An 11,790-nucleotide genomic window follows, 5' to 3' on the forward strand; every position below is an offset into this window, starting at 1 on the left:
AACAGAGCAAGGAAATAGTGCATGGTTCAAAACTGGGAAGGGTGAACACCATGGATGTGTCCTGTCTCCATACCTTTTCAGCCTATATGCAGAACAGATGATCCGGGAGGCTGGGCTCTATGAGAAGTGTGGCGTCAGGATTGGTGGAAGATCTATCAACAGCCTGCGTTATGCAGATGACACAACCCTGTTTCCTGAAACTGAGCAGGACTTGAAGCGATTGCTGCAGAGGGTCAAGGACTGCAGCCTTCAGTATGGATTGAGGCTCAATGTCAAGAAAACAAAGATTCTCACCACTGGGCCAATTGGCAGCATCAGGATGGATTCTGAAGAGATTGACATTGTTCACAGTTTTCGTCTGCTTAGCTCCACAGTCACTACTCTTGGCATAAGCAGCCAGGAAATTAAAAGACGTATTGGAAAGCCTGCTGTTAGGGACCTTTACAAAGTGCTGAAGAGCAATGGTGTCTCTCTGGAGACTAAGGTGCCTGATAAAGCCCATGGTCTTTGCAATCACTTGTTATATGTGAGAGAGTCAGACAATGACTAGGGAGGATAGAAGAATTGATGACTTTGAGCTGTGGTGCTGGAGAAGAGTATGGACTGGTAAGAAACCAAACGGATTCAGCATGGAGAGGGCTAAACAGGGCTGCTCTTTAGAGGCAAGGATTCTGAGGCTTCATCTAACATACTTTGGTCATGTTGTGAGGAGAGACCGGTCCTTGGACAAGGACAACATGCTTGGGAGGGTGGAGAGCAGGCACAGGAGGGCAAGGCCCTCTCTGGGGTGGATTGACTCAGTGCCTGGGGTAGTCAAGATGAGTGTGTCAGAGACAGTGAGAATGGCACAGGACAGCAGAGTTTAGGGCTATTATACATAGGGTCGCTATGAGTCACAAGCAACTCAACGGCACATAACAACAATAACAACAACTGTGCTAGACATGAAAGAAAGAGGAAGAATGATTTTGTATTCATAGCTAAAAAGACAATTTCAAATGCTCACTTGAAGTACAATGTTATGAGTGAAATGACACTATCTGGATGAATATAGGAAGACCTCTTATTGAAATATACACACTGACATCTAAAGTAAAAAAGGAGGAAATTGAAGATTTTTACAAAACTTTGCAGTCTGAGTTGACTAAACATGCAATCAAAATGCATTACTTTTAATTGGTGACTGAATTGCAAAAGTAGGAAACAATGAAGAATTAGTGATGGAAAGTAAGGACTTGGTGGCAGAAATAAAAGTAGAAAGCAAAAGATTGCTCAATAATTTATTTATCACAGCTAGAACGTTTCTTAAGAAACACAAATAATAACTTTACACATGGGCTTCACCTGATGGACTGCACAGGCATCAAATTGACTACATCTGTGCAAGGAATTATCTAAGCAACTTACTATCAGGAGTCAAAACTAGGCCAAGAGCTGAATGTAGAACACACCATCGATTACTCAAATGCAAGTTCAAACTGAAGCTGAAGAAAAGCAAAATAAGTCCACAAAAACCAATAAGAATGTTAGTATATCCCAACTAAATTTAAAAATCTACTTAAGAATAAGTTTGAAGTATTGAACACTAGTGATGGAAGATCAGATGAGTTGTAGGAAGACACCAAGGTTATCATCAATGAAGAGAGCAAAAATATCATTACAAAGACAGAAAAGGAAAAAAAAAAAGCCAAAATGGATGTCAGAAAAGATCCTGAAAATTGCACTAGAGTGTTGAGAACCAAAAACAAAGGAAGAGATTTTAAAGTAAAATACCTGAACAGAAAAGTTTAAAAGGTGAATGAAGATAAAGCAAACAGAAGATCAAAATGTAGCTCGTGGAGACAAAGCCAAGCACTATAACAGAATGTGCCGAGAGTAGAATTGGAGAATAAAAAAGAAAGAATTCTGTTGACATTTCCAAAGCAGAAAAACCTGGAAAACAAATTCAAGTCTCAAGTTACACTATTGAGAAGTGTTATAGGTAGAATCTTGAAGGATTTCAAAAGAATATAAAAGAAATACAGAGTCACTATATAAAAAAAGGGATGGTTGACATTGAAATATTTCAGAAAGTACAATATAAGAAAAAGCCAATGGTAATGAAGGAAGAGTTTAAGCTGCACTGAGTGCATTGGCTAATAATAATAATAATAATAATAAGTACCCCAGCCATAAATTGGATACTGCCTGACAGTTTCAGTTAACAAATGGATCCCTGGACATGTTCATCAGTCTATGTCAGAGTATTTGGAGGAGACATGTCTGACTGACCAATCAGAAGAAATCAATATTTTTTTTTCTAATTCCCAATGAAGGTGATCTGACAGAATGTGGAAATTATTTAACAATATCATTAATTTTACATGAAAGCAAAATATTTCCAAAGATTATTTAAAAATTACTAGAACAGTAAATGAAAGAGAAGAAGAGAATCAACAGGGGCCCAAGTTGCGTTTAAAAAAGGGTTTGTCACTAGGTATACTATAACTGATAGGACACTAAGACAATAAAAGCAAATGAGAGGCACCCAAACTGGCAAAGAGGTGGTAAAAGTATCACTATATACAGATGATTGTGTACAGGAAACCTCAAACTCTACAAAAAACTAAGACCTAGTAGATTAGTAAGATATAAGATCAATGTACAAAAATTAGTGAGATATCTCTAGTGAAACAAAGCACATACAAAGCAACTAAGAATGGAGACTAAGGTGCGTCTGATACAGGCCATGGTCTTTGCAATCACCTGTTATGCATCAGAGAGTTGGACAATAACCAGGAAGGATAGAAGGAGAATTGATGCCTTTGAGCTGTGGTGCTGGAGAAGAGTATTGAGAATACCATGGACTGCTAGGAAAACAAATAGATTTGCCCTGGAGAGGGTTAAACCGGGTGGCTCCTTGGAGGCAAGGATTCTGAGGCTCCGTCTAACTTACTTCGGACATGTAGTGAGGAGAGACCGGTCCTTAGAGAGGGACATCATGCTTGGGAGGGTGGAGGAACAGCGCAGGAGAGGAAGGCCCTCTATGAGGTGGATTGATTCAGTGACTGGGATAATTGGGATGGGAGTGTCAGAGACAGTGCGATTGGCACAGGACAGAGCGGAGTTTAGGGCTGTTGTACATAGGGTTGCTATGAGTCACAAGCAACTCGACGGCACATAACAACAACAACAACAAACAAAAAATTAAATAATTGGAAATAAAACTAAATAGAGACAAAAAATCTTTATAAGTAGCAAAATATTACTACAAGAAACTGTGAGATACCTAACTAAATGGACAAATATTTCTTGTTCATGGACAGGAAGACTCAACGTTGTGAAAATGACAATCCTATGAAAATGAGTTTACATTTTCAACTCACTTCCAATACAGATACCAAACCCATTCTTAAAAGAGATAGAAAAGCCAAATCAGGTTTATTTTGAAAGAAAATCGATTCTAAATAAGCAAATCTCTTCTCAAAAATAAAGTTGGAGGGATAGCATTCCTTGATCATAAAACAACATGGTGTTGGTACAATGACATACACATAGACAAATGGAATAGAATCAAGAACCTAGACATCAACCCATCTACCTACTTTTCAATTAGTATTGAAAGGGAAACAAAACCTATAAATTGGAGAAATGATAATGTCTTCAAGAAATGGTGCTGGCAAGGAGATGCATGGCTCAAGACTTAACAGGTAGCCTTGAGAACTGCATTGTTGAGAAGTTGGCAGTTTCCTGAGTCTTTGCTCTACTGGAATAGCTGCCTGCTCAACCAGCCCCAGGAATTTCATGGCTCCCTCCCTTCATTAGCAGGTAGTCAGAATTGTGTGTTGTGTTCCTGAACATCTTGTGCTTCTTTGATCCTTTGTAGGCTGGCTTTGTCCACAATACCTGCCCTACCAACCAGCCTTGAAAGAGGATGGATACATGCCTATTAGTGACTACTGACACTTGAGTTCTACATTGTTGAGACCTTGTCACTGGGCCTTTTCCCTGAGCAATATATTCCAGGCAACACTCCTGTCACTTTGCCTACCCCTAGGGAAAAACTCTCCCACCCTTCCTCTGTGAAACTACAGAGAAGTAGGCCCACCACACCTGGGCAAAGAGAAAGACTTCAGCTATTTAAGGCATAACTGGATGAGAAGCTTGCCACATGAAATAAAGAGCATATTTGCCAAAAGATGATAATCAGGGAAGATTACCACTGGGAAATTAGAAGTAACACTTTAAGTTTGTAACTTATCACAAGCATCATGAAAATAAGGATGTGACAGTAACCTACAGAGACACAACAGAAACTGTGTCAAACATAGCAAGAATGTCACATCATGTGAAGAAAGCAGTAGGCAGCTTCATACATTATTAACCAACAAAACAATCCTTACACTAAAAATGCAGATCATATTGCAGGCCCAGTGAATATCCCAGAGACAGAAAGCAAGAAGAAATACATTGATGTGAAATGAAATGAAGAAGTTACAAATGATGAAAGAAAAAATGGAAACCACAGATAAAGAGGTACAAGAGTATCTGAGCATGATTCTTTCCCTTTTTGAACTTCACTTTTCTCACTTACAAGGTGAATTTCGTAAATATAATGATTCAGTAAAGTTCGCAGAAGAAAATTAGCTCTTGGTGAGGGAGGCGGCTAAGGGAATCACTGCATGGCAGAGAAGGTACAAACAACACAATACTATAACAGAAATGTACAAAAAATGTAATTTAGAATATCAAGACTGAAATTTTCCAGCATGGTGAAGGATGGAAAAGTAGAACAGAAGACATGGAACAGAGAATCAAGGAGCTCTGAGACAAGAACCTCAATAGAAAATTTCTAGAAGGAAAAAAAAGAGAAGAATGACAAAAACATTAGAATTACATAGGATACCAAAAACTAGGAAAATGTATGTGTGATCAGAATTCCAGAACAGGTGTAAGTGATGAAAAGTACTGAGAAAACTATGGAAGAGACAGTACAAAATCAAAAACAAAACAAAACAAAAAAACCTAAGAAACACACACCCAATTTCCCATGTATAATGAAAAATGAGGAAATCCACATTCAGGGATCTCAGTGTACTACTCCAAACAGAATAGACTCCAAAGAAAAACATCAAGTCATGGCATAATCATGTACTCAAAAATCAAAGATAAGATTAAAATTCTGAAAGCAGCAAAAGAAAGATAGAATTACCTACAAAGGAGAATCTCAGCAGAGGCCATGTAGTCAGAAGACAATGGATAGCATATACTGAAAGAAATGAAAGAACACTGATGCCAGCCATAGATCTTGTACCTAGTAAAGCTACACATGAAACATGAAGGAGAAATTAGGGAATTTTCAGAAAAGCCAGAACTTAAGAAATTCATGAAAATGAGATCAAATCTACAAGAAATGCTAAGGAAAGTCCTTCACACAAAGACACCAAAGGAAAGTGGATGGAACAAAGTAACCAGATACAACAGAAAAGGGAGCATACAAACACGTTGTTGTTGTGTGCCGCCGAGTAGCTTGCGACTCATAGTGACCCTATGTACAACAGCTCTAAACTCTGCTCGGTTCTGTGCCAATCTCATTGCCTCTGACACACTCATCCTGATTGCCCCAGTCACTGAATCAATCCATCTCCCAGAGGGCCTTCCCCTCCTTCGCCTGTCCTCCACCCTCTCAAGCATGATGCCCCCCTCCAAGGACCAGTCTCTCCTTACAACATGACCAAGGTATGTCAGACGAAGCCTCAGAATCCTTGCCTCCAAGGAAATGTGGTCACCGATAATCACAATTAATGTGAATGGCTTAAATGCACCCATTAAGAGAAATGGGGGTAGAGTGGCAGAATTAAAAAGCAAACCAACCCCCCCCCCCATTTATATGTTGCCTCCAAGAGACATAGCTAAGAAATGAGGAAAAATATACTGGCAAACAAAGGCTGTAAAAAAAAAAATATATATATATATAGCTAATTACATAGACTTCATCAAAGATAAGGAAGGGTAAAATATTATGATTAAAGGCACAACGTATAATATTAGTCACCAGCTAATAGTGTTGAAGGAAGAAATAGAATCACAATCATGGTAGGAGACCTTTAATACACTATTCTTAACAAATGACAGGACTATACAATTAGCCAACTAAACCTCATAGATTATTTCTATGAGTATGTCATCCAACTAAAACTCAATTTCATTTCACATGGCACATTCACCAGGATTGATTATATATTAGGACACAAAACACGCCTTCACAAATTAAAAATCTTTGAAATAATACAATTTTATTCATAGAAGAATATACCATGCTCATGGATAGGAAGATTCAATATTGTGAAAAATGAAAATTGTACCAGAAGCAATCTACAAGTTCAATGCATTTTCAAAATAAATACCAATTCCATTCTTTAAGGAGATGAAAAGACAATTTTCAATTTAATTTGGAAAGGAAAAAGACCCTGAATAAATAAACACTCCTGAAAAAAGGAAACAAGGCATCTATCTCACTCCCTGATCTCAAATTCTACTACACAATCATGATGGTTAAGACAGCATTCTACTGGTACAGAGATAGACGCATGGTTCAATGGAATAGAATTGAGAACCCAGAAATCATCTCATCTACCATATGCTAAGCTGATTTTTGACAAGGAGACAAAATCAGTTAAATGGGATACAAAGGCCTGTTTAATAAATGGTGTTGGCAAAATTGGAAAACTCAAGCAAGTCTCACACATCACATCTTACGCACACACACAAAAAGCAAAGCAAAACAAAACAAAAACCCAAAACACAACTCAAGGTGGATCAAAGATCAAGGAGTAAAACCAAGGACTGCAAACTTCATCAGAGAAAAGCTTAGAAAAACTCTAAAAGCCCAAATCCACAATATAAACAACTTTCCAAGTATCCTAAAAACCTACAAACAGGTGGTTGTTGTTATGTGCCATCAAGTTGCTTGTGACTCATAGCGACCCTAAACACTGCCCTATCTTGTGCCAATCTCCCTGTCACTGACACACTCATTCCCACCACCCCAATCACGGAATCAGTCCATCTCATCAAGGGTCTTCCTCTCCTGTGCAGTCTCTCCACTCTCCCAAACATGATGTCCCTCTCCAAGGATGAACAGAGCTTTTTACGATAAAATACCTATGCACATCATAAAAACTTCTCCAACTGGACAAAAAAGGAAACCACCAGAACAGGGAAAATATCTGGTAATGACATATTTCATAAGGGACTCATATCTAAAATATATAGAATACTCCAAAATCTCAGCAAGAAAAACAATGCAATCACAAAAATGGATATATACGAACAGAGAGTTCACAAAAAAAGACATTCAGATGGCCAACATATGAAAAAATACTCAAAATCCCTAGATCTCAGAGAGAAGATGCAAACAAAAAGAGCTATGAGATATCATCTCACCCCAGCAAAAATGACAAATTTCAACAGAGCAGCAGACAACAAATACTGACAAGGTTGTGGAGAGATTTGAACCTTTTCCTCACTGCTAGTGGGAGTGTAAAATTGTGCAACCAATATGGAAGAAGTTATGGAACTTTCTCAAAAAGGTGAAATAAAAATACCATTTAACTCAGCAATACCACTACTAAGAATATTCCCTAAAGAAAACAGGACTGCCTTCAAAACAGAAAAATGCACACACATCTTTATTATACAATATCCACAATAGCAAAGAAATGGTAGTAACCCAAGGGTCCATTAACAAATTAATGGATAGTAAAACTATGGTATGTTCACATAATGAAATACAATACAGCACTGACAAACAAGGAACTCATAAAATATTACACAACATGGTTGACCCTGGTGGAAATTACGCAGAATGAAATGTCTCCGTTACAAAAGGATAACTCGTGCATAATGCATTAGAGTTGGGAGGAAATGAAGAAAAGAGGGGATAAATAATAAAGAGTGCATTGTAATAGATGAAGTAAAGAACTATTTAAAAGGAGTATGTGGTTAGATATTATTTATATGATAATAGTCCAGAAAGTGGACTGGTGTAGGAGTGAGATGGGGGAAGGAAATGATGAAATCATGATTGATTTTTTTTTCACATAAAGTAAACTGGGATGTGTGTGTGTGTGTATGTGTTAAGAGCCGTCAAGTTGTAGGCAACTTATAGCCACCCTACGAACGAAAGGCCTGGACACCGGTATAACTTTCGTCCTTTCTCCAGGTTCATAGGGTTTCCAGAGGCAAGTTGTTTCAGAAGTGGATGCCACTCCTGCTTCCAAGCTTGTTTTAATCAGGGAGCTCCACCAAACCTGTCCACCATGGGTAACCATTCTCATATATCAGTGGGGTAGGGAGGAAAATATAGAACAATGAATGAATGAAAATACAACTTTTTGGAAACTTTCTTTAAAATAAAACATAAAAAGAAAAAAATTATTAAATTAAAAATTGTACACTTTCAGAAAAATTACTAGATGAAAATAGCCATTCATGTACTGGTAAATATTTAACCTCTTCAAGATTAAATAAAACACATCTATGCTTACTTATATTCACATACATACCTATTATATATCATTGATTCATTGTTTTATGGTTTTCTTGGTATAAATACTAGCATTTTAGAAGATATAAAGCAATTAAAATGATGTTAAAACCTGGATACTAAGAAAATATCCAGAGAAGCACTGTTGTTGTGGTGGTTCAGTGTCATCAAGTCAAATTTGACTCTTAGCGACCCTATTCACAAAAAAATCTGGACCTTTTTCTATCCAGCATCATCCTCACATTTCCTGACACTTAGGAGCCCATTGAAGCAGTCATCATATAAATCCACTTGATTGAGGGTCTTCCTCTCCTTCACCAACCCTCCACCCTTCCCAGCATAATTTCCTTCTTTAGGGAATAGCCTTGCCTCTCCTAACAACATGCCCAAACTATGTGAGGTGAAGCCTCATCATTTTGCCTCCAAAGAGCACTCCAGCTGTACCCTCTCCAAGATATATCTGTTCATTCTCTTGGCTGTTCATGGGATGTTCAGTGCTCTTCTTCAACACCACAGTTCAAAGGTATCAATTATTTTCTATCCTCTTTATTCAATGCCCAGCTCTCCGATGAATAGCAAATATTTGGAAATACTATGATCTGAATCGGATGCACCTTACTCCTCACACTGACATCATTATTCTTCAATAATGTGGAGAGGTCCCTGACTGCAAACATGCCCAATGCGATGCATCACCTATTTAATGAATGCTGATACCAAAGATTTTAATAGTGGATCCAGTCATGATGAAGTTATTGACAGTTTCAATTTCCTCTCTACCCATCATGATACTGCCTATAGGTCCAGTGGCAAGAATCTTCATTTTCTTGACATTGAGATGCAATCCCTGCCTAAAGCTGCATTCTTTGATCTTCTGAAGCAAGTGTTTCAAGTCCTCATCACTTCAGCAAGCAAGGTGGTGTTATCTGCATAATGCAAGTAGTGGATGAGTCTCCCTCCAATCCCAATGCCAAACTCCTCTTCATAGAGTCTAGCTTCTTAAATAATTTGCTCAGCATACAGATTGACTAGGTATGGAGAGAGAATACAATTCTGACAATGACAACTCCCTTCTCAATTTTAAACCATACAGTTTGGAAATGGAGACTAAAAAGGGAAGAACTCGCTCTGTGTTTCTCAAGGTAGTAGGACTGAAAAACAAATTTAAGCCTCGTCACAATACTGAAAGATGCTATGGGAAATATATTGAATGACCAAGAAATCATCAAAAGAAGGTGGAGCTAATACACAGAATTACTGTACAAGAAATAATTGACTGACATTGAAAAATTTCAGGATGTAACATAGGAACAGGAAATAATTGTAATGAAAGAGGAAGTAGAAGGTGTATTGAATGCATTGACAAAAAATAAGGCCCCAGGAATTGTTGGGATATTAATTGACTTACTTCCATTAACAGATGCAGTCTTAGATGCTCTCACCAGTCTATTCCAGAAAGTTTGTAGGACCGATGTCTGGCGAAAGGATTGGAAGGGGTCTATATTTGTTTACATTCCCAAGAAAAGTGATCCAACCAAATGTGTAAACCATCGAACAATATCATTAATATCACATGTAAGCAAAATAAAAAAAAAACTGAGGATCATTCATATAGGGTTAGTCAAACACTAGGCTCAGCAACTTTAAGACAGATAAGGTAGACAAAACAGAACAGATATATCTTGGTGTGTGGTCCTAGCTGTAAAACACTTTTCTGATAACAATTGAAGACAATCAAAATAAAAGAACAAGGTACTATAAGATTGGTATGTGTTGTTGAATCAGATAGACTCCTAGCTGATTCTCCTATGGGTCTTTGTTGTCAGGTGCCACTGAGTCAAATGCAATGCTATGAAAAACAGATCTGAACCATGTTCTATCCTGTACAATCCTCACATCCCCTTGACACATTAGATCCCAGTGAGGCAGTGTTTGTGTCAATTCACCTGGTTAATGTCTCTTTTGATGACCCACTGTCTTACAGAGCATAATGTCCCTCTCCAAGGAATAGCTTCTCATAGCAACATTCCTGAAGTATGTGAGGGAAAGATTTATTATCTTTGTGTCCAAAGAACATGCTGGCTACATTTTCTCCAAGACACGTTTATTTGTTTGGCAGTCCATGGGTTGTTCAATACATTTCTCAAACACAACAGCTCAAAGAATAAATTTTTCTTCTATCATCCTTATTCATTGTCCTGCTCTCAGATATATAGCAAGTGATTGGAAAGGTCACAGCCTGAATCAGACACACCTTAGTCCCCAAACTGACTTTATTACTCCTCAATAATTTATAGAGGTCCTTAACTGCAGACTTTCCCAGTCCAATATATCTCCCAATTTCCTGACTGCTAGTAATAAGGGGATAAAAAAAAATTAAGCTCTCCCAATTCATTGGCCAGACATCTTTCTTCCAAATTTCCTTGCGTAGACTGGTGAGCACATCAAAGGCTATAACTATTGACAGAAACAAGTCAACCGATGTGCCATCAATTTTGGGGGCCTTATTTTTTGCCAATGTCTTCAATGCAGCTTCTACTTTCTCCTTCATTACAATTGGCTCCTGCTCAAATGGTACTTCCTGAAATGTTTAAGTGTAAATCAATTATTTCTGGTACAGTGATTCTGTATATTCCCTCCATATTCTTTTGATACTTTCTGGGTCATTCAATATATTGCCCATAGAAATTTTCAACAATGTAACATGAGTTTTAAATTTCTTCTTCAGGTTATTCAGTTCTTTCAGTTTGAGAAATGCAGAGCAAGTTCTTCCCTTTTTATTCTCCAATTCCAGGTCTCTACACACTCTGTTATAATAGTTTGTTTTGTCCTTCCGAGCTGTCCTTTGGAATCTTCTGTTCAACTCTCTCACTTCGACATGTTTACCATTTATTTTGGCTTCTCAATGCTCCAGTAAAATCTTTATAGTCTGTTCTGACATCCATTTTGATGTTTTCTTTCTTCTCTGTTTTTGTAATGACCTTTGCTTTCTTCTTGGATGATATCCTTGATATCATCCCACAACTCATCTGTTCTTCCATCATTGGTATTTAATTCCTCAAAATCATTCTTAACATGATCATGAAATTATGATAGAACTGATTCAAGATCATATCTTGGTTCTTGTGGACTTATTTGTCTAGTTATGCTTAATTGGTTATACAGAGCCATTTGACTGTGGATCATAACAAGATGTGGCTGACATTGAGAATGGGAATGCCAGAGCACTTAATTGGGTTCATACAGAACCTATACCTGGACCA

This window comes from Elephantulus edwardii, unplaced genomic scaffold, assembly GCF_000299155.1.
Source record: "Elephantulus edwardii isolate Elephantulus edwardi_28Jun2011 unplaced genomic scaffold, EleEdw1.0 scaffold00107, whole genome shotgun sequence".
In the NCBI taxonomy this organism is placed as follows: domain Eukaryota; kingdom Metazoa; phylum Chordata; class Mammalia; order Macroscelidea; family Macroscelididae; genus Elephantulus; species Elephantulus edwardii.